The sequence below is a fragment of the Tympanuchus pallidicinctus genome, unplaced genomic scaffold (genome assembly GCF_026119805.1).
Source record: "Tympanuchus pallidicinctus isolate F22 unplaced genomic scaffold, pur_lepc_1.0 scaffold19, whole genome shotgun sequence".
Classification (NCBI taxonomy): Eukaryota; Metazoa; Chordata; class Aves; order Galliformes; family Phasianidae; genus Tympanuchus; species Tympanuchus pallidicinctus.
Genome location: NW_026294710.1, coordinates 1,903,309 through 1,928,352, shown reverse-complemented (window position 1 = coordinate 1,928,352; position 25,044 = coordinate 1,903,309). Strand labels below are relative to the sequence as shown.

Genomic DNA, 25,044 nt, shown 5'->3' with positions numbered 1-25,044 from the left:
AAGTTTGCATCAACTTTTTATTTAGGTTGATTTTTTTTCTTAAAAATCTGTGTAGTCCTTGAGGCCCTCTTAAGATCCACTGTATTTATGTAGCTGTGTATGTTTCTCTTAAGTGCAAAAAGTCATTACAGTGGTAGCATCCATTCGAAATCCTTCATCCTTTCCTAGAAGCAATACAAGTGTTAGGTTGTGAAGTCGTACAGAGTTAAATTTTAACTATTGGGTAAAAGTCTCGTCTTTTTTTTTTTTTAATTCTATGCTTGAATATTGAGTTCAGAACAACATCTGATTTCTGGGCAGTTGGGAGCTTGAAGGAAAACTCTCAATGGTGCCATTAAATTCTCCTGATATTTGATAATGTACTGTACTGACTGCTCTTTGAGATGAGGCAGTTCTATTTTTCATTTTACTGTTGATCTTCTGGCCTGATGTTCTTACACAAATTACCTTTCTGTGCTGTCATTCCTGCAGTGATTTCTCTGTGTAAATAACTCTGTAGGAGTACATAATTTCCTTGAGAAACACTGTTAGAAACTTACTCAGACTTTTGTGTTAGCTGGGTATTAAAATTTATGTGGATCTGAAATTGTTCAGGAGAAACAGCAACAAAACAACAAAAAATGCAACAAAATGTGAATGCACAAAAAAGGAAAGCTGAAGCAGTATATTAGTTTTCAGTTTTAAATATATTGTGGCAAGTGCCATTGGAAAGTGTAGATTTCAAGTGTACAGCCTAAAGTTTAATCCTGCCAGGAAACCTTTTTGTTTAGTACCACTTTGCTGACTGCTGTATAGCAGTCTACATACAGCTGTCTAGAAGGCTGATGAAGCTGAATTCTCCTAGTCTTTGTATACATTGCAAAACAGGTGAGTGAAGTACTATTTGCAACTTACCAGTCTATTTTTTCCTTCTTGGAACTAGTTATTTCTTCCTTGTCCAAGAGTCTGATGTTTCCCTTCTTCAAAATAAATATTTTTTAAGTTTTCTGAAAAATGTGTCTTCTTTACACCAAGTATTATTGCAAGTCCTCGGGTAGCAATTTACATACTTTTCTTATACAAGGAGAGATTGAAATTTATTTTCTCTCCCTCTTACTTAATGCTCACTTTTATTGTGTCTCAGGTTGGACTTCTGTTGTCCAGCATGGTAACATACATGCTTTTTTTCACCTTTGCTCGTTTGTATAACTTAAGCAACTAATTCATAGCTTTTGTTGGGGCAGGGTTGGGGGGAGGATTTTCTTTAAATATGGACATCTAATGTTACAGTTTAAAAAACAACATAGTTCATCCATTTTATTGGTCAATGGTATGATAGCTCTCTGCAGCATTTTGCAGCCGGATATATTTTTTAGGCTATCCTCAGTAAGTTTGTTTCTCTACTAAACTGTTCATTTTCTAGGTCGTTCTACTGAGTCATACTGATCTTACTGTTATTTTTGCCCTTTCATTTCTTGTATTTTATTTTTTCTTTAATTCATGTCCTCTTTCTGTCCTGTTCCACAACAATTAATGTCAGGGTCTAGCTAAGTGAAATTGATGAAAATATTTGGACATGTGAATATTTAATATCCAATTACTTATACACGAGTAGGATCATGTCTTTAAGATTTATAGACATTTGTCAATTTGATTGAAGCTGGCCATCAGGTTAAATGTTTCTGAAGTGGGAGAGATGGACCTGGTGGAACATAACCTTTCCTTCCTGGACATAAAATGCAAATGTGAAAGTTTAATTTTCTTAGGAAATAAAGGTAAAATACTGCTTAACTTGGTAATGGCTTCTTGTCCATATGGAATATACTGTAAGATAATCTCTTGGATTCAGAAGCATCAGAGGCCTCTGGAGCCTGTAGTCAAGTTATACCTTCTTCTTTGATTCTGTTATCCCTCATTTTTGTATGAGGAATGTTTTCTTTTCTCCAGCTTCCTGCCTGCCTCAGAGCTGGAATTCACTGTTCTGCTCTCTTCTGAGCTGAGCTGCAATTGTCCCTGCTTTCACTGTAATTCAAGAGCACACCTTTTCACATTATCTTCTTTATAAGTAATTCTAAAGATGTAATTAAAATCAAAAGTTCTTGGACACTAAACGTAAGAGGTCTTTTACTTACAAGGTTTGCAATCCAAATATTACCTTTTCAAACAAAACATCCTTATTTTAACTCTCCTTTTGTGTTCAAGTTAGTTTTTTCCCTTATGACATTAGTTCCTGATGCTTACAGCTTCCCTTCAACCTTAGCAATTGTGAAGTTTTTTTTGTTTTCTTTTTTTTTTACTTTTTCAGTCTTTGTCAGCCAACTGACTCTCATCACCTTATACCACATGGATAGTTATTTGCCAGGACAACTGTGTTGCCAAGGCAACTTTCCATTGCCAAGAGTTGTGCTCATTAAGACTTTATTTTGGCAGGCAATTATATTCCAGTGGCATAACACTGAAGTCAGTGACCTCTTATTGTTTATCTTCTGCTAACTGCAATCTGGAGTAACATAAAACTGACAGACAAGAAGTTAAGAATGTTAGTAAGAAAAAGTTTATCTTCAACTGTAACTTTTTGTACAGACTTGAACATGCATAAGGGTTGTATGTTTCTGAGTACCAATTTTTCTGACCTTAAAAAGCACTCATTCATATTTATATAAGTTCTCAGGTTTTCTCCTAGGAAGGATATAATCTAAATTGTAGAATTGTAGAATTACAATAATGTATATATACACTTGGTATTCTTGTTGATTATCAAGGTTTAGTTTATTAATTCCTACTTAATTTTGACTTTTAGTATGAGACAAGGCTCCCAAACTCCTCATGCAAGCAAATTAAGCAGATCATTAATCTTGCTGGACATTCTTATCCCAAACTGTGATCTGCAGTTATATATCCTCATCTTCCCCCTGTACTGCTCTGTATGCTTTGCCTCAGCAAACAAGGTTATAATACAAACAAGCAAAAAGAACAAAGGCAACCAAACTAAAACAAACAGGAATGAACCAAAATCCCCCACAAAAAACACTCTAATGAAAAAAGTTGACTTCCTCCCTATATCAAATTGAAAAATCATCTTTACACTTCAGCCAGCCCATCAGCTTTCCTAGTAGTGATCTTAGCCATATCATTTAATAATCAAAAAATCTCATCTGCTTAGTCCTCTACTTATTTTCACATTCTTTCTTTTCATTATAGGAAGAACCAGCCTTAGCAGTGCCTGTGTGCCTACTCAGATTCTGTAGTACCTACAGAGAAGGTTAGAGACCATAAGGACTGAGTATTAGGTTGCCTCTGTACAGTGACATTTATCTGAACCCTGAGGAATAAGCAGTAGTACTAGCAATTATAAAACTTAAAGTTAATGCTTGTAGCAGGTGCTTAAATATGACTGGCAGGAAAATTGATCATCTGCCATGCCTTTGGATGGGTTTGCATGTTATTCATGAATACATGGACATTAGAAGTCTGTTGGACCTGAAATTCCAAGATTTCTAGTTTCTGGTCTTGTAACCTGTGAACTTACTGTTAGTTGAATCATAGAATAATGGAATGGCCTGTGTTGAAATAGACCTTAAAGATCATCTAATTTTTACCCCCCTGCTATGTGCAGGGTCACCAACCACCAGACCAGGCTGCCCAGAGCCACATCCAGCCTGGCCTTAAATGCCTCCAGGGATGGGGCATCCACAACCTCCCTTGGGCAACCTGTTCCAGTGTGTCACCACTCTCTGAGTGAAAAACTTCCTCCTAATATCTAACCCAAACCTCCTATTTTAGTTTGAAACCATTCCCCCTTGTCCTATCACTATCCACACTCATGAGCAGTCTTTCCCCTTCCTGTTTACATGCTCCCATCAAGTACTGAAAGGCCACAGTGAGGTCTCCCCAGAGCCCAGTTCCCTTAGCCTTTCCTCACAGGAGAGATGCTCCAGCCCTCTGATCACCTTAGTTGCCCTCCTCTGGACTCATTCTCTGCATCTTTCTTGTACTGGGGGCCCCAGGCCTGCACGCAGTACTGCAGGTGGGCCTCACAAGAGCTGAGTAGAGGGCAACGATCACCTCCCTCTCCCTGCTGCTCACCCTTTTTTTAATGCAGCCCAGAACACAGTTGGCCTTCCGGGCTGCAAGTGCACACTGCTGGCTCATGTCCAGCTTCTCGTCCACCAGGACCCCCAAGTCCTTCTCTGCAGGGCTGCTCTCAAGGAGATCTTCCCCCCAGTTTGTACAAATACCTGAGATTGCCATGGCCCAAGTTACTGCACCCTGCACTTGGCCTTGTTGAACCTCATGAGGTTCACCTGAGCCCAGTTCCCCAGCCTGTGCAATAACAGTAAAGGTGGGGTTTAGTTTGACATATGAATGTAAAAATGTAGGTATCTTACTGTGAGTTTGTGTTTAGTGCTGTATCAGGTATCAAAGATTCCATGTTAGTGCAAGGAGACCTAATGAATAAAGAGAGGGAAGCTTAGGGGCAGCTTTTCTATGGCTTAGAGTAGACGGTCAGCCAAATCTCTTTTTAGGGTCCATTGAGTGTATTGATCAGATTTTCATTACCTGCTAACACATATATTGTGTTTCCAGATACTTGATCTAAAAAGGGGAAGATCTCCAAGTTTCTGAAAGGAAAAAAAAAAAAGTTAAAATTCCTTTCCTACTGTGTGGAAACTGGCTGGACAGTGGGTGGTGGGTGGTGAGCAATTGCTTGTGCATCACGTGTTTTGAGTCTGTATGTGTATCTATAAATCCATATGTATTTCTGTGTGTGTATATATTACTGTTTTTTTCATCTTACCTTTCTGTCTTAGCAAATATTTTTTACCTCAACCCATGAGTTCTACTTTGTTGGTTGTTTTTCTTTTTTTGATTCTCTCCCCCATCCCATTGGCAGAGTGGAGTGAGTAAACAGCTGTGTGCAGCTTAGTTAAACCTCAAGATATGCATAGAGAAGGATTCGCTTTTTTCTTCATTCAACTTCCTAAGACAGCCTCTAGTGCTATTGAAATAGATGGCAATTTTTCTATGGCTAAACAGAAGTTAATTGCACATGCAGAATGGATAAGATGAAGTATTTTCTCTTCTGTGTAACTTAAAGGATGTGAGTAATTTCATTGACTTCAGTTGAGCAAGTAATGAATTTAGTTAATTAAGCATGTACTTTAAAGTGATCTATTGATCAGGATCTTGATGCATTTTATACGATGATAATCAAATGTTAGATGTAGTCTAGAAAATAGTTTGTTTTCCTTCCTTCCTACTTTAAAGTAGTTTTCTGTTTCTGTAGGAAATTTTTAGTAATATTTTTTATTTTAAAAGTCTGAAAAAAATTATGTTTTTATACAAGAAAAGAGAAAATTGTCTCTCTCACATATGCTGTGTATGCTTTCTAATTTTGTTCATATTTTACATTCTATAAAATTGGACTTTCATAATACTGTTCTGTGTTCTATTAGGTAGATTAAAAATTAGTATCTCTAGTGACTGTGTAGTCCCTTACTGAATTGTGTCTTTCTCTAAAATTTTGTAATGAGACATATTTTGAAAATAACTATAAAAATTTAATTTATAATGTTGTATGGGTCAATGAAGTATGCTGTGTAAAGCTGATATAGCTGATCTTATTTAAATACATTGATTTATGTAGAAGACCTCAAGTTGAGTCATCTGACTTTATTCTGCTTTTTTTTTTTCTCGAAAGCATAAAAAATTAAGGTATGTTTGGGAGAGAGCATAAAATATCTTTTGTAAACAAAATGGCAGCTGAGACTGAAACATTTCTATTTGTATAAATAACAAAAGTCAAGATTTCAGTGTGTGACTGTGAGTGATAATAACAACTCCTGGCTCACCTAGTTTCACAGGATGATAGTTCTTTAAATCACCCCTTTTTGTGGTTATTGTTAACTCATCTGGTAGTGGTCTGCAGTACTGTCTAGCTTGTCGGACAAGACGAAAGCAGTTGTTGGTGTGGTAGTTGAACTTGCCCACCAATATTCAGTTAGATTTTGCTGCTGTAAAACACATGGCAGCAGAGGGGCAGTCTGACAAAATGGCGCCTGGCATGGAATTATGTATGAAGCAAAGGAGTGGCATTGAATCCAGCCATGTGGAAAAAATCTGCCGGGTTAGAGTTTTATGTGCACGGCAGGCAGGTTCTTGTTCATAGCTGGCAAAAATGCATAACTAATTTTGGTAACTGTTGTAAAGCAGTGCTTTGTAGCTGAGAATGTGCTGTATCAAATAGTGTAATTGCACTCTATTGTAGTTTCCATGGAAATGAATAGGAGGCATTACTTTTGGAACAACATAAGTAGACAAGCTGATGAATATGGGTTAGGAGGTGTATTTAAAGATTGACTGAACCGTTGGGCCCAAAGGTTTGTGATAAGTTGCACAACGTTCACTCACAGGCAAGGCACTAATGACTCTAGCGAGCAGGACTCAGTACGGGGACTGGCACTGTTCAGTATCTTCTTTATTGACCTGTGCACTTGGCTGGAGTGCACCCTCAGTAAGTTCGTAGGTGACACAAAATGAGGAGGCATGGCTGATATGCCACGGATTGGGCCACCATGGGAAGGGAAGTTTGGCAAGCCTGAGAACAGTGCATAGAGGAATCTCATGAAGTTCAACAAGCAGAAATTCAAAGTCCTGCATCTGGAGAGCAATAGCTCAGATGCCTGTAAGCACTGTGGGCTGGTGAGCTGGAAAGCTGCTTTGCTGAGAAAGACTTGGCAGTGCTGGTGAACACCAAGAAGAACGTGAGTTAGCAAGCCACTTTTGCAGCAAAAAACCCCCAAACCTACAGTATTCTGGGCTGCCATTGAGAGGAGTGTTGTAACCTGTTCCAGTTCAGTTACACATGGCTTACCTCGATGAAATTCTTTCAGTGTCTGTTTAATGTACTATAGTTTTTCTAACTGCCAGCTCAACAGTGTGAAACTGGTATGTGACATTCAGAGGCTTCTTCATTTTTTGCAATGCAAAATGGCCATTCTGTAAGCCAAATAATAGCTTTAATAATAGGTAACTGCAGGTTTGTCTTCAGGGACTTTGTATTAAACTTGCTCACTGTTGATGAAAAGAACCTTTGATGAAGCATGAAAAAGCAGAGACCCAATCTGGTAAGTGCTGTCAGCTGTGTGGTTTTTGCAGCCACCTGTCCTTACAGCAGAGTTAGTAAGCTTCCTTTTACTGCTTGCTTTAAAAAGGAATGTACTGCTAGACCTTAAATGCATTTAAAAAGAAAAAACAAATAGCTTAAGCTTTGCTTTATGCAAAACGAGAAAAATAGAAGAAAAAAATGCCAATTTAATCACAGGGTTTTCGGTTGGAGTTGATTCAGTTGAAGTTATGATTTTCTGTTTTTTTCTGCTATTGGGTACTATTTAAAGAAAAGAAAAAAAAAAAAAAAGCCAAACTCTCCATTCTTTAAGCTCAGAGGTTCTGGGTTTTCTCTGGTACTCTGCTACATTCTTCTGACCTTATTTGAAGGGAGCATATAAATAGGAAAGGGAACGGCTGTTTATAAGGGTGGATGATGATAGGACAAGGAGTGATTGTTTCAAATTGAGATGGGAGGTTTAGGTTAGATATTAGGAGGAAGTTTTTCCACACAGAAGGTGGTGACACACTGGAACAGGTTGCCCAGGGAGGCTGTGGATGCCCCATCCCTGGAGGCATTCAAGGCCAGGCTGGATGTGGCTCTGGGCAGCCTGGTCTGGTGGTTGGCGACCCTGCACATAGCAGGGAGTTGAAACTAGATGATCACTGTGGTCCTTTTCATTCTGTGATACTATTAGTACTTATTTATATTTCTGTATTGAATGCAGAAACTTTCTTCAATTGGTTCTGTGTAAGTAATTCAGAACTCCAGTGCAAGAAGCAGAGTGCAAAAGGAACTTTGCACAGATCCTGCAGCACAGAATGGAGCTTGTTGTTCTTCCCCCAGAACCATTTCCTTGCTCAGCTTTATTTCCATGCCTTGACACTTGTTACAAGTTGTTCAGCATTTAAAAACAGTAACCTAATTAGTTTTCTCAAATTCCTGATGTTAGTACCTAGTATTTGGTACCTAGCTGCAGTACCTAGGTACTGACATTTCTAGAAGTGAACACTAGCAGCTAAACAGTGATCAGCATTTCATTTTTTCCCCCCTTTTGTTTCTGGTGGGTCGTTGTTAAAACCTGAACGACAGTATAATAGTATAAACACATTACATGGTTCTTTAGTTCCTTATTTTAAGTTTATTAAAGCATCCGTAGCGGGTGTGTTGTTGGTGTAGGCTGCCTTAATATAGGAATGTCTGATGTTTCTAAAGCGTATAAAACTTAGGAATTTTAAATCAAATTAGGAGTGTTTATGAGGAGCTGAAGTGTAGGCATTTTGTTTCATTTGAAAATGATCAACAGAATTTGAAATAATACAGGATGTGATTTATATTGTTATGCATGATAAATTTCTGAATAGCAGAACTCTGTGCAGGTAAGGAACAAAATAAATTACTATAAAATAGGGTTGTGAAATTCAGAAATAAATCTATGGTTGATGCCATTTTACAAAACAGGCAGCCTCACTACCATATGTAGAATAATTAGTACATATTAATGTACTGATCAGCTGCAGATGATAGAACATTAGACTACACTGAAGATAGTACGTTGAAGTATATATATTAACCTGCTCTGTCTCGAAGCAGAGTATTTCTGTTACAAAGCTTTTCAGCAGCCAGCACAGAAAATCTGTTAAGGTTTTAAAATACTTTTTAACTCCTTTTCTTTATGTAAGACATATTACCTACACTCAAATGCAACTTTTTGTAAGAAAAGATAAACCAGTACTTCACAAATACAGTAACATCCAGTAAAAACAATTTATTTATAGTAGAACAGGTACTTGTGGTGGGATTATGAAATATATAATTACTGTTTATTTCTGGAATGCACAACCTTATTAGAACTACATGAAATATTAAGCCCTTATCTTCTTTCTTCTTTGTCTCTGCTACGCGTTTGCTCCTTGTAATGACTGCTTCTTCTTCAATATTCTGGCCTTTCTTGTTTTCCTGATAAACGACAGTCTTGTGCTTTGCTCTGCTGCTTGGATTGCCCTTGACTGTCTATGCCGGGAGCTTTTCTGCTCTTTCTTCCAGTCTCACAGGGTTTGTTGGCCTCCTCATTTTTTATTTTTTTTTTAATACTTCTCCATCCTATTCATGAGTGATCTGAGGCTTTCCTCATAGCTTCATTGTCAGCTTTATGCTGATGATATGCATATCCACTTTTTTTTTTTTATTTCTGACCTGACTCTTTCAGTTAAGATATGTATTTCAGAATGCCTGTATGACAGTTCTCCCAAGATAGCTGATGGCAATTACTGATACCATGGATTTTTTTTTTCCTTTTCCTCATCAAAGCACTTAGTTTTCTTATTTTGTAACTTCTCATAGTAGATCCTGTGCTGGATTTTTTTTTCATCATATTTTTCTCTTGCATGCTCCGAACTACTTTCTACTTCTACTTCCCCACACAATTAAAAACAAAAACACAGTTACAGTTCTTACCTAATATGAAGGGTACACATTTCTTTAAATCAGATAGAATGGTTATTCCAGTTTGTTTTGTTCCTCACTTGAGCCAGATGGGATACACCCGAGATTCTAAGGGATCTGGCAGAGGTGACTGCCAGGCTGCTTTCTGCCATTTATCAGTGGTCCCGATCAACTGGAGAGGCCCTGGGTAGCTGGAGACTTGCTGACGTGACTCCCATCTGTAAGAAGGATCCAGTGAACTACAGGCATGTCAGCCTGACCTTGGTACTGGGAAAGGTTATGGAATAGATCATCTTTAGTGCTAGCACACAGCATGGAAAGCTCTTCAGACGGGTCTAGACAGGCTGCATAGCTGGACTGAGGCCAATGGGATGAAGTTCAAGACCAAGTGCTGCATCCTGCACCTTGGCTACAACTACTCCTTGCAGTGTTACAGATTGGGGAGAGAGGCTAAAAAGCTGTGTGGAGGAGAAGGATCTGAGGATATTAATTATCACCAGCAGAACATGAGCCAACAGTGTACTCAGGTGGCCAAGAATGCCAATGGCATCCTGACTTGTATCAAAAATAGTGCAGCAAGCAGGAAAGGGGAGGTGATCAGCTCTCTGTTCTCAGCTCTGGTGCGGCTGCACTTTGAGCGCTGCGTTCAGTTTTGGGCCCCTCAGTACAAGAAAGACATGGAGGCTCTGGAGCGTGTCTAGAGAAGGGCAACAAAGCCATGAAGGGCCTAGAGGGCTGATGGGGAGTGGCTGAGAGAACTGGGATGTTTCAGTCTGGAAAAGAGGAGGCTCACTGGAGAGCTTATTGCTCTCTATAACTGCCTGAAAAGAGGTTGTCGTGAGGTGGGGAATTGTCCTCCTTTTCCAGGTAACAGCGACAAGATGAGAGGTAATGACCTCAGGTTGTACCAAGGGAGGTTCAAGTTGGATATTTGGAAGGATTTTTTTCTCAGTAGGAGTGGCACTGGAAAAGGCTATGTCCAATGTGGTGGTGGAATTACTGTCCCTGGAAGTCTTTCAGGAAAGGGTAGATGTAGTACCAAGGGACATGGCTTAGTGGGCAATATTGGTGGTAGGTGGAGGGTTGGACTAGATGATCTTAGTGATCTTTGCCAACCTGAATTATTCTATTATGTGTTTCAAGAATTAATGATTAAAGAAAGAATAAAAACAAAACAAAAAAGCCCACTCCACTATTTCAAAGTCAGTGTAAATCTGTGCTGAATTTTGTATGTTTTTTGCCTAATTGGGATTAGTATTTTTATAAGTGAAAATGAATTAATGCTTAATATGCTACAGTGTGGCACTGAATATGTTCTAAAATAATGATAATGTGCCATCAGTTATGAATAGTAGTTTTCCAATTAAATCTAACTTTATCTGTCATCTGAACTTTATCGAGTATGCATTATTCCACTAAATATTTACCACCTTTACTAGTTAGGATACACTTCAAAACAACACCAAAAAATTCTACATAAGAAGTTTTATGTTTCACACTGGTTCAAAAAGTTACGTTGTCCTGTTGTTTCAGCTCTATGAAGAGAATATAGAATGTGCACTGGAAAGTACTGGTTGTGAAATATTTCATCATCTTAGTGACTATTCTGATTAAATGCTCAAATCAGTAATTACTAGAAGTTTCAGCTCATTTTAAAGGAACTAATTTGTTTCTAGTATCTCTAAGCTTTATTTTTTTAATTTTGCCCATTCTGTTCAGCTACTTGGAAAGAAATGTCTGTGTCAGAACGTTCATTTCCTTCCTATACATAACATTATTGACCACACATTTTCACCATGCACATTTTAAAGCAGTTAAGAAACTTGTGCATGGGAGGCGGTGAGTGGGATTCATTTCAGATAAGTCATCAACAATGTTCTGTAGTGTAGTAATATCTTCCACTGAGGCTAAAAATCAAAATCAAGCTGTGTAAAGCACTCAAGATTAAAAAAAAAAAAAGTCTAAATCACAACTGCAGCATAATTGCTGTTCTGTGATAGTTGTTTTCATGACTTTGTAAACAATCACAAAAAAATAGTTTATGAATAAATTAAAAATTGCTGTTGTGGAAAACCATATATTTTAAAGACAGTGACCTAACATCTGCTACTGCTGCTTTTGAAAGCCACAATGGTGGTGATGATTGAAGGAAGACAGATTTCAATACAAATTGGAAGGAGGTGGATTAAATGCCATAATTTTTTTTTTCACAAGATAGTAATAAAAATATATATATTAGACTTTGCATTAAAAAAAATACTTGTATTGAATAAATTTTATTGCAAAAACAGAATAAGATTCTTATTACTATTAACTGTGATGCTTGAGAAATGCAAAGATTACAGACCATGCAATGACGTAGAAGTTGTGCATTGCCAGTAGCACAAGTTGTTATTCACGTGTGTTGACAGAGGCTGCTCTAAATGCTCTTGGGATCTTAGTTTGAAGATGACTTGTGACCCTGTGACTTTTGTTGTTTTATTTTTTTTTTTTAAGTACATAGGTTGCTCCAAAAGTAATGCTACCTGTTTATTTGCATGAAAGCTACAACAGATAGGAAGAGTACAGTAACACTGAGGGAGCAAATTCTGAGCTGCAAAACCCAATTCTTTTCCTCTTTATCTAGTGAGGATGTGTCAAGCTGTAGCCCAATATGCAGTAATTTTTAATGTAGCTACCAATATAGCTACCACCATCAGCTATACATTTTTGCCAGCAATGAACAAGATCCTGCATGTCACACTCGAAAACATCTGCAGTAGTGGAGGTGATCCATTGTTGCAGTTTTCACTGCTGTAATGCACCACCCACTGTGCTCACATCAAATGTTCAGTCTCTGTAAACATTCACCAAGTGTCAATGAATGTCAGTGGGTGCAATTTTTTCTGCATGCAGGAATTCTGTTCTGCATCTTTGCTTCATATGCATTTCCATGCCGGATGCCATTTTGTCAGATGCCCCCTCTGCTGCCATCTGTTGCACAGCAACAAAATGTAATGGAATTCTGGTAGGAAGGTTCAGCGTGTTCCTGCCACAACACCAGCATCTGCCTCTGACATTTTTGGCCAGCATAATAAAGTAGGAGGCATTACTTCCGGAGTAGAAGTATTTCAACCATACTGTCTCCAAATGGAGACGTCAGTTCCAAGGCAGTGCTGTGGGTAGTTTGGAGCCACCCGAATGGCAGGAAAATTGCACTGAGGGATTAAAAATAAATCTACTCTGAAGCAAAATCCAAGGCTGAATCAAGTGTGAAGTAAGACACAAACCCAAACTATTCTTCATCTTTATTCTCATAAATCAGCATCCTAAATTAAATTGCCATGAAACACTTGCTATTGACAAGGACAAAAATCTTGTCTTTTGATGTATGTAGTGATGTTCTTTATCTGATTTTTGTTATACCATCAGGTATTCAAAATACTTTAAGGCATTTGTGTGGAGGAAAATTGTGAAGTTATTTTCCATATATAAACTAGTTACAAATTCCATGTACGTTTTAAAAATATAAATGCATCTTATGTAAAAAACATGCAGGTGGTTATGCTTCATTTTTGCTAATTTATTCTTTTGGTGTAATGAGTGTGTTTGTAATGCCATCACCCTTATTCAGTATACTTCAGTTCCTTTTCCATCCAAATTTGCATTGGAAAGATTTTATATTAATGCTTTTCGATTCAAGTGCTGGAGCATCCACTAAGGAAGCTGTAGTGCCACTATTTGTAAGGACAGCGTATGTTGTTGAAACTGATTGATTGTGTTAATCTAATCAAGCTGTCAAAGCAATCCTTCTTACAACATTCTTCTTCATAAACCCATTAAGTATTTGAACTAGTAAGCCTTTTTATGCCCTTTCCTCAGCAGAAAGTAAGCATGGATGAGTCAAAGTGAAAAGGATTTAGAAATGAGAATGGCAAGCTGATATGAGAAAGGAAAACCCATATCCTACCAGTTGCTCTTCAACAGTACTTAAAGTACAGTTTGTTAATGTATAGCTGATACTTTAAAAGACCTAAAGTACAAATTTTTGTAGAATCTTTTTAAATACTGAATTTCTGTCAAGGAAATTTTCTCACATTTTTCGATTTTTGAGAATAGATGAATATTAGTGATTAATACAAAACCCACTTTATCTACCTGAGTGATTATGTTTCAGACTGCAGACTAATCTTTTAAAACAGAGATCCATTATAAACTTCTGATTTTGGTGTGAGGCATTTTTGTACTGACTACATGTAAGTTTTTCTTAATGGGCATTTGGTAAGAATTGCAGTAAACTTTCATATTTCGGAATATCTAGAAAATAATAACAGGAAACACTGAGGTAATTCTGTTTGAAGACTGACTATAACAGAACTATCGATGGATTACCCAAAGGTGTCTTATTTTTTTCCACTGTGAAGGAACTTAGTGTGTTATTATATATGTAGGAGAGTAATTGAGTTGCTTTCAAATGCGCATGGAGATTCTATTCTGTTTTTCTTTGTTTTGTATCTCAATTGAAGATTATAATTTTCTAGTGTGAGAAGTGGAAATTGTTTACATTAACATTTAGTTTCTAACTTGAGGAATGATACTGAATTCATCAGAAGACATCTGTGAATTGTTCCTGTACGCTCTGTCTGTATTTCTGTCACATAAATGTTATCCATTTAGTTGTTAACATGAAGATATTTAATATCTTCACAAGCGATCGGGAAAAGAAGGGGAATAATACCATAAGAAAGCTTGCAGCTGATAAAAGGTTATTCAGAATAAGCATGGAAGCGAACATGTGATGCAGAAAGAGCAGGAAGACGCTCTGAGATGGTGTAATAGGGATAAAATGACATTAGAAATTTCCATTCATGCAAGTGTAAAGTGACAAAGATTTGAGGAGAAAAGGGAAATCCTATTTTTGAACATAATCATTAGCCATGAACTCAATGTCGCCGCTTGGGAACAAGAACTTGAAGTTACAAAGTTTTTATGAAAATGTCAGAAAAGTGAATAAAAGAAGCTTAATTTTGATAGTGTATGGTTCCATGGTGTTCCTACAGAACAGCATTGAGATTGGAGGAAATCTAGAATTGATCAAAGTTAAGAATATTTTTTTCTGGGAACAGTAACAAGCCCCAGGACTTGGGTACAGCATAACACAGATCTTAGATATATTATAAAAAAAATTTAAAAAAAAAAAAAAAAGGTGGAAAAAATGTAGAACAAATGTACAAAATATGTGTGTTATGAGAAGTTGAGTCCAATTTAAATGAAAAATATTGCAAGAAGGAAACTAAGATGTCAGGTTAACACTTTAAATGAAACTTTTGTATGCATCACACAATGTACTTGTGAAACACTTTATCACAAGATTCTGAGGGTCCAGAATTTTACAGGGATGTAAAAAGTGACTTTTAAGACGAACCTGTCATTAGATAATAAAAAGATCCTAACATGGCTCAAGAAATCTCTGTGCTAAGATACTGGAGGATGGGAAAATGTTGCATAAAACTTGCACCTCCCTGAGTTTTGCCATAGTGTTGACATTCAAAGAAACGTCATTCAACCTAGAGATACTTTTTGAGTAGCCATATTGGACCACAGAAGCTGTATTGACAACATTTGGATATATTCCACATAATAATATAGCAAGTTTTTTCAAAACTAACTGAATGCTAATAAATTGTCTTAGATATATCACACAGGAGTTTTGTAGATAGTTCCATACATAGTTTCCATAGATTGTCCTAGAGGACACCTAGAGGTGGGATAACTCTAGAAAAATTAGACCGAAAAAGATACTATTTTTAACTATTTTCTACAGGCAAGTAGTGATGCATTTTTATGCATTGTAGTCAGAAAGTTTCATATTGCATTTGGTATATCTAAAATTATATGAAGAAATCTAAAATGGACATGCAAAAATAGACAGCATTTTTTCTTTTGCCATATTTAGCAACTTTTCATGTTGAAAATGAAGGCTTTCTGTCAATTCATAAATTTAGCCAAACATAAAATGTTTGTTTGCTGCATACCAATATCCATATTTTCATGTAAATATATATATATATATTTTTCAGTAAAAGCAATATCTAAGACATCCCATCTCTAGTTTTTTCAAACATTTTTGTCTGCTGTTCGTTTCATGCATGCTTTATTTCAGCATTTGATAGCGTAACCCAGTGGGGAAATTAACCTTGTCTGGTCACCAAATACATGAGGAGAGCTGGCCTCTTAGTTCACTCTGTTTCAACACCGACAAAGAAGGTGGTGAAGTGAACGGTACAGATAAAAATCAATGTAAATATTTAATACAAAATCTGGTTTATGTTATAGGCAAATAACATCTTTTCCAATTAAGGCAAGAAAGCCTTTAGTTAGATAAACAATCATTCATCAGAACTGGGTGGAGCATTGGGGTGGGATTGTAACAGGTTGTCCTTTTCGTGAGAGTAAACTCTTATTCAGAAGAGATGGTTTATTTTAGGTGTTAGGATTGCTCACAGAAGCAAGGGCTTTTGTTCCTCTGTATCTGTTTCACTGGTTACTTTTCCTGGTCTCAAGCAAACATTAGATTTGATCTTCAGATTCCAATAATCTAGTTTTCATTATTTGTGTCTTACACAGTTCCTCATTCTCACAAGGTAGAAGGTGAAGAATAAAATACTTCCAAAGCATTAATGCCAATCCTAAATAGATTTATATAGCAGAATATATTTGGAAATATGTATTGTTTCAATTTCTAACTTGACAGCATTCTTCAAACTTCCTCGTTCTGACACTGACTTTCATAGCATTCAAACTAATAGCCTAAGATCATTCCTTTGGCAAACAGTGGGAGAAGAGAATGCAGAGAGTAGGAGAAATTTGTTCTCTTGTTTTTGAATAAAATAGTGCCATGGTTCAGCCTGGTTTCTGTGACAAAGGGGCACAGGGACCCATCCATGGATCCACTCCATGGGTTGGTGGGAAGGGAAAGGTAGGATGATAGATCTAGACAAGAAAAACAGCAGCACAAGCTAAAGGAAAAATACTTAGTTTACTAAATATAGTAGTGAAATGTGGGATAATACAATATTTTTGAAGCTAATAAGTAAAATAAAATATGAAAGAGTTTCCAAAACCAAAATCCTTACTCTAATGCTATAGACAAAATGGCCAGGGAGCAAAAAGAGCCACCTTGTGGCTCCGAGTCCATTTTATCTTTCCCTCCAAATGAGAAATAGAAAAGTGAAGTCTTCTGGGATATTGAATTTGTTTCTCTTCTACTCTGTTATTTTGTGAATAATTAAATATACATTATTAGGTTCTTTATCATATTGCCAAATGTAGGTCATTAACTAAAAATTATGGAGAGGTAGAATTATGCTACAGGTGCTTTTATTGGAGTAAAATCTAGTAATTTAGTCTTCTTAAAGGTAACTTATAAATTTCTCATTTTTATATTAAAATGTAATGAGAATCTGTTTGGTTCTTTTAACAGTTATCTGAGCTTATATTTGTATTGATTTAAGCTGTTCCCTCCCTGTATTTTCTCATCTTAGCCTTTTCCAGAATCACCAAATTGTTGCTCTAATTTTTTTGTCCTTGTTTTATTTCCAAAACCTCTACTGGTATGAGTAGAAAAGTAGACCTTCTGGAGTTGAATCTTCATTAAATATTTTACTTAATAGTGCCATATTATATTTTTCACTTTTATCCTTTTTGTGCTTCGCTGGTTACAGGAATGTAAATAAATACTAATAAATACTGCTGTATTCAGAAAGCTCTTTGTATTTAGTTACTGTTTTGAAGTATGACGTTGTTGAATACATCTGGTATTGTGCATCCTGAAGAATTCTTGACTAAACCACATGGTTAACTACAACTTTAGTCTCACACCGAGTGCTGAAATTGATGCCCAGAAGTTCATTAACGTTGTATAAAAACAGCAAGTCAAACAGTGCTGAAAGGACTTTAGTTCAGCAAGCACTCCTGGAGTGTGCTTTTGGCAGAACCTAGTTGTTTGGGGTAATGTTATTTACTGAAACACTGTGAGCTGTGGGTGTTGTATTGTCTCAGACACCGAGAGGTCTCCGAGCCTTGGTGGAAGCAGTCACTTCTGTTGTGGTCCATTTTCACCTGTGATATGCTTCACATTAACTGCCTTCATGTTCTAATAATTGTTTGTTAGTCTACAGTTCATATGTTGGTTAATGTTCTAGTTAGTCACTGAAAAAAAAAAAATAATTAAAAAAGGTCCCTTTTGTAACTTCTTTTGATATCTTCCTTGTGTGAGAGTTCTCTACAGAAAGGATATCAACAGAATTCCATATACTACCATGTAGCACCATGGAAGATACAATACTTTTAGCTATGTATTTAGACTGAGGAAGGCCTTCAGGAGCCTCTGCGCCTGAGTTTTGATCTTTTCACAAGAACGATTGCAAAATACAAAAGAAAAAGACATTTAAAACTTTCTTACTGGAAAATTTGCTGTTTATGTCACTGGATCCCTGCTTCTCCTGAAGGCAGTGTCATCAGCTGAGTGCGTCCACAATGCTGAGATGTCAGTTCATGTTCTATAAACAGTGTTCAGAAGCTCACTTCACTTGCCACATTAATCCTTTATCCCTAGGAAGGGACACAAAGATTGCTTCTTTAGATAGAAGTTTGATGCTAGCGGATATTTTACAGCAGAGAGATTTCACTTTTTTCTTGTTTGTTTTAAAAATACTGCAGAATGTAGTGCTTATTGATATCATCTGCTTCTGGTTAAATAATAAAAGCTGTTTAGCAGTATGTGACACCATCTTTTCTCTTGCTTCTTAATGGAAAAGCATAGAAATTTAAATATACTCACATGCAAGGAGGATGTTTTTTACTAAAAATTTTAATTGATGGGAAAAAATTGGATTATCTTAGTGAATATAAGGAAGCAAATAAACAGTTCATAGAATGAGTGGACTTGCAAGCTAGTATGAATTTAAAAGAGCATTGTAGAATGGTTTGGGTTGGAAGGGACCTTTAAGATCATGTAGTTCCAACCTCCTGCTATAGGCAGGGACACTTCCCTCTGGGCCAGGTTGCTCAAAGCCCCGTCCAGCCTGGCCTTGAACATCTTCGGAATGTCCAAAAAGAGAATGTTCTTAGGATTGGTTCAGATACTGGTTTCTGAACTTCGTGATGTCTTTGTGGCATTCAGCCACTTTTATATCTGATAGAGTTAGACAAGATTGTGGTAATTTCTCAGTATCATTATGAAAGTAAATGATCGAATTTTAAAAGAAAGGAGTCATAGAAATAACTCTTTTAGAGGAAAAATACTGTTTTATAGCTGGTTAGAAAATGTTTTTCGTCCTAACTAGCCATTGAAATGTAAATTTTCCTGAAATGTATTATGGTGTATTTATTACTGAAAATCACCAACATACTTGAGCTAGAAAGATGCACTTCTGTTCTTCCTGTTAAGGCACAGATTACTGTCATGGTTTGTTGCTGATGATGTATTTTAAATTAAAAAATTAAAAGCAACCAAACCTTTGTCTTAGTCATCACTAAAAAGCACACCTAACTAAACATTGAATTATGAATGACAATTCAGTTTCTTGCCTGCACTGTCTGATAGTTTTGTAGATGCAGTAGTCTAGATTCTGTATGCATAAAAGCAGAGATTTCACACCAGGTGAAACCCTGTGTTTCTGTTAAAGCAATATGCACAGCACTAACAGTACAGAGGAGACAGACTGAGCTACTAACAGATTCTGCTTAGAACACTGACATTCATTTTTTTGACTGTCTCTTGTTTTCTTCCCTGTATTGTAATGATCAAGAACAATTCTGTGCTTAGATTCTTGCATCAATAAAAGAATTTAATGAGAAATGTACATTAATAGATGAGAACTGGATACTAATAGATGAGACATACTGTATTAAAATTCTGAATCTTCCTCACTAGTAGAATAATTATTCCGCCCATTCCTTTCTTTTGACGAATGGAACGCAACTGCTGTCGGTTACCTCTGTTATTAATTGTATTGTTTATATCAACTTTAAATACTTTACTAGCCTGTTACATGCTCTATTTAGTGTATTATTCTGTAGGTGTGTTTTTTAGCATTTGCACGAGTATTTATTTATTTTTGTGGTGCTTGCATTCCTCTGCAAGAGTGAGAGTGTGCGAAAGAATGCATTAGTCAGTGTCAGATGAAGCTCATTGCTATGCTAACTGCACGACTGTACTCCTTTAGGAGGGCATTCAATCCTTGGCATTCCTTCCCTCACACTGATGTGATAACAGAATAAAGGAGCTTTACAGCTGATTGAAGTCAAGTAGTAGGGCCATTGTGAAAGCTCACAAGAAGATTACTGATGAATACTATTACTGCTGGAGGCTGGACTAGCAATTGTGTATGTCCAGGCTTTCTAATAGAGAATGAATAACAAAAGTATGTGCTAATAATTATGAATTAGCTATGCCCTGTTCTTTTAGAGGGTAGGTAGGTGTGTGTGTGTCTGGCTCCGGAGTGCTAAGAACTGTATGATAAATGTTTACCAAGCTCTGTGAATGATTTGATTTATATTGAGTGGTAGTAGGAATTGTGTTTGTAGTATTTACTTAGTTTTGGATACCAGAATAAATAAAAATTGGGCATAATATTCTGTCTCAGTCTGGAGTCAAGAGATGTTTTAATACTTCAGGAAATAATGGAAATCACATTTCCCCCATTTTTAAACTGCAGTGTCTTCCTTTTCTTAGACAGGAGACAGATTGAAGACTTTGAATTTATTCCAGTATATCAAACACTCTTTGCTTATAAAATGAGCAGATGGCTGAGATAAAATCACAGACTCTTCCATGGTTTAGTTTGGCTGAACTTTTTTGAAAGTAAAGTACTTCAGTTTTCTGATCGTCTTTTCTTGCAAAGAGAGTATAAATGTCAAGTACCCAGCCTTACTGTCATTTTTTTCTACTGTCCTTCTAAGTGGTGATAGAAATAGAAGATACAAGAACTTTGTTCGGATTCTGTTGTGATCAAGAGGGTAGGTCTTACCTGCCTGTATTACCCTAAAAAGGTTACTCAGAAAGGATACTCAGAAAGGGGTGGTGAGTTTACAGTCTTCTTTCATTTGAAAGCACTGAAAAAAGTCTCTTAAAATTATCTGCAGTCTGGGTTTTATTAGATGGAAGATATTAAATGGCATTTTATGGCAAATTAAGAGAGAAGTAAAAGGAATTTGTGGGCAACTTTACCCCTGTTCAATGTGTATTTCTGGGATAGGTCTCATTTCAGGTTTGACATTGCATTGATGAATAGTATAGTGCAGCTGGAGTGCAGCTATGGAAAGAAACTCTTCAAGGCAAGCCGTGATCATTTTGCATGTGTGTTGCACCTTAAAGAAAATACTAATGTACAAGAATGATTGCGAGATGTATTTCAAAATAATGTTTGTGATCCAACCTGAGACCATGCAGTAACTGTGTCATTAATGTCTTTCTGAGTACTAGCTGGCTCATCAGATTCTTCTTTTGCCTCCACAAGATTTATTTCATCAAACTCTTTGCTTCCTGAGCATCTCATTGGTCTTTCTGGCTCTGGCTGGCAGTCCCAAAGTTCTTTCTCATAATTTTTTGTCTACTCTTCTCTATCATCACTGGAACCTTTCCTTCCTTGGTGTCATCAATTGGTCTTAAGGGAAGCTCTAAAGAGATTTCTGTTCTTCTCTGGAGGGATCCCCTTGACCTCCTGGTGTCTATTTGTTAAAGAAATATAACTCACACAAACTGAAAGCGTATCTTACCAAACCTCTAAGCTTTCATACTCTTAAATTGGATCATCTTAAAGATCCGTGTGATTACTGTACACTACATTGTATAACTTCAGTATGTCTTCTGTTGTTGTTGATAAATGACAATAATTAGACTCTGTATGCTGTGATTTCTTTTGTCCTTTATCTGTCTTTGAGAACAGTGACAGTAACTTTGGAGATTGTGTTGATACCTTGGAAAGGAAAAGGTATTATGAAAAGTAATAAATGAAAATGATGCCTCCAACCTACATTTGCTCTGAATTTGTTTGTAATGGAACTTTTATGAAACACAATAAATAGCATCAAAAATGCAAGTTTCATGTAGTGAAATTGTAATACCTAGAATAAGCTAAATAGATATAAAAAGCTATAAAGCAGGGTTTTTTGCATTCTGGGAAGAAAGACATAGTTAATTTCAGAGTGGAAACATATAATAGTAGATGGGGAGTGCTTGTGATTTCCTCCTTCTGTGTTTAAATACTGTCAGTGCAGTTGTTTTTTCTCTTTTGCAAAACTTTATGGATAAAAATGGCCAGATGACCGTAACAGTGTGCCGTTTTCTTTTCTTTGCATAAATGGGGAACAGATTACTTGAAAGTCATTTATAAAATAATAAATAGGGTCAGCCCAATATAAACTACATCTTCCAAATATCCTTTAATAAATGTAGGTGAAAAAAATATTGTGTATGTTGTTATTGAATATCTTGTAACAAAATTAATGGTAGCATTTTCTAGTTCTAATTGTCTTCCTATTTGTTAATAAAGTTTTTTTCTTCCAATTAGATCTTTTCTTTGTAGTTGCTTATCAAACCTGGAGAAAAACAGCGTGTTAGAAGGAAAATAAATCAGTCTGTCCTTTCTGAAAGGTATAAACAGTGTTCCTTAATGACACTTTTTTAAAGTGTAGATTGCAGATAGAGAAAAGTTGTCTCTCAAGTATGTTTTAGCTTCAGTTTAATATTTCAGGACAAATTATCTTAAGTAGTTGATTATAGCTGTTTTGTTTTTAAAAAATTCAGCATCTGCTTAATTAAAAAACCAAACATTTTCATAATTAAATACTTTTTGAAATATCTATAAAAATGCAGTTTGAAATACATTCTTGTTGCCACTTCTTTAAATTAAATATTTAAGCATAGACTAAGTGCCTGTATGATTGCAGTATATATATATTTTGAAATACCATTTTTCTTCATTTCTCTTTTACTATTTTATGTATTTTTAATTGTTACTTAATTATTTTTGTCACCCTATGGCCCTGTAGCGTTTTATGGAAACTGAAATCTGGTGCTTGAATCACTGTAGGCTCTCAGTGAGCAGTGAGTGGTAACCTCTAAACTTCACGCTTATTTCCATAATTGCAGCACCTGTCATTTTTCATAAACGAGTATTAATTTGGTTTATAGTTTAAGATTCCAGGGTTATAGTGGGTTTTTACAGCCTTCTAGGACTAGCCATGCTTTACTGAGATAATAGGAAAAAAAAAATAGTTGTAGAAATGTTCTTGATAGAATACTGCCTCAAAATTATGTGACCAAATACAGATTCTTGAAAGGTGTCCGCAATCCATCTTCAGCACCGTGAAGCTTGGTTTGAAAATTGTGGAACTTTCAGAATCATTTAGTTATTTAACATCATTATTTCTAGCCCAGAACCTGTCCTTGCATCTGGACAGGCAGTTTCTGCGTGGCTCTGGGAGTCTCTTCACTGTGTAAATCTTAACTAGAAGTGCAGATGCGCTGATTTCTTTCTTTCACAGCTCCTTTTTTGGAATGATTGGTTAGAGCACATTTTTGACAATAGCACTGTATCCACTTTGGAGTGAGCTACAAACTCTATTAGTAAATGGTGAGTTTCGTCTTTCCACAGGGCAGTTCCATGATAGCAGAAATTTTATAGTGGTAAGTTTTCAACACTGGCCTGGGTAATAACTTTTATGAAAACAGAATTCTGAAATGATCATAGTGACTTGTTGGAAGTCAAGGAACAGCAAAATATACAAAGTAATTGGGGAAGACTGGGCTCTAAGCAACCTGGTCAAGTAGAAAGTGTCTCTGTCTATAGTAGGAGGACTGGAAGTAGAGAATCCCTTCCAACCCAAACCATTCTGTGAACTGTATAAAAAACATTTTAGCTAGGAACTGAATGAAGCTGTATTTGCAGCTTAAATGATATGTGAGTTATTAAAGCACTTGTACTGGCTTAAACTGATGTTTGAACGTACAGCTTGATGTCCTGCTTTCCAACAGAAATACATTCTAGTCTAAAAGTTCAGAGTAGTTTGGGGTTTTTTTTGCAACATAATAAACTGAAGTTCAGACTGGTCTTCATTGGTATAAACAAAATAATATAGGGAAAATCAGTTTAACTTGAAAAATATTGGGAAGCCGAAGAACAGGCACAGTTGAATTATATTTTGATATACATCTATTATTTTTTTTTTGTTCATAGATCAGGTAGACAATATTCTGTTTCTCTTGTAATTTTCTAGAGGCTGGATTGTTATTTTGCTGAATATTTGTTTCTGTCATTTTGTTGATAACATTCATCTTGAAGCCAGGCGATGTGGCTTTTTTTTTTCCCATGGTTGTCTCCTTACTGCTTGTTATAATTTATAAAAGAGATTCTAAGGAAATTAAATGGAAGTGCATTTTTTTGTTCTTTTACTGTATTTTTAAGCTGCTATTCTTTATAACTTCTGTAGACACTTTCATGACAGCACTAATAAAATCAGTTGTAAAATGTTTCTGAAAGTTCTGAGACGAGTTTAGGAATCCAGTGCAGTATATATAGCTTGTGCTGTTTCAGTAGGACTGGGACTTTAGGTTAGTTCAGATTTCTGCTAAAGGTCCCATGCTCACAGAAAGGTTGTGACTAGGAGCTGAGTGAAGCTGTAATTGCAGCTTAAATGATGTCTGAGCTATTAAAACACATAATGACTTAAATGTCCTGCTTTCCAACAGAAGTACATTCTAGGCAAGTTTAAGTCCACCTCACTAGGTTAGCCAGCCTGCTGCTGAAGATTGCCCAGCCTCTTCTAGGCAGGTGGATGCCATCCCTTTCTAGCAGTTTATAATCTTCATGGAAAGTCCCATAGCAATAAAACCCCAAACCCTCGCACTGGCACCAGCCATGTAGTCAGGAGTTGATATGTGTTGTATGTCTGTTTTTGGCTTTCCTCTTTACTTCCACTGGCAAAACTGAGGAGAAGACAACTTGGACACCAGTGTTCTTCACTTGCACACTGGGGCTTTATAGTGTTCTTTGAATCTGACAGTGTTCCAGTTTCCAATCTCAGTCATGCGCACATGAAGGAGCAATAGTGGACTGGAATTCTCTTGGCAGCGTTCTGGATCTTGGCTCCTGAAAGGCAGCAAACCTCTAGAGACTCCCTGTCAGACTGGCATCAATGATTAGTGTATGATACAGCTGAAATGGAGAGAAGTATGTGTGTTGCTGTCCACTAATTGGACAAGGTTATTCTGGTTCCAGTCAGAACTTTCGGTTTTCAGAGATGAGAGTTATAGCATCAGTGTTATCCTCTAGGGAACCTTAATAAAACAAATTGCAAAGCTCTGCAGGCGTGCTGCCATTCTCACACAAGTCTTTTGTTTCACATTACAGTCTTTAACCAGCGGTACAAATATGAAAACTGATCATTAGTACAGACTTCAACTTGACTGTTCTGCTGTTCAGAGTGTTTTAATTTTCAGTGTTTTGAGAAGATTTGAATCTAAAAGC

At 36.5% G+C, this 25,044-nt stretch overlaps 1 protein-coding gene across 2 annotated transcripts in view; it reads left to right on the top strand.

Annotated features, from left to right (window-relative positions):
• TBC1D22A (TBC1 domain family member 22A) overlaps window positions 1-25,044 on the top strand; it is a 155,468-nt gene that overhangs the window by 83,133 nt on the left and 47,291 nt on the right. The gene's annotated exons all lie outside the window — the stretch shown is intronic.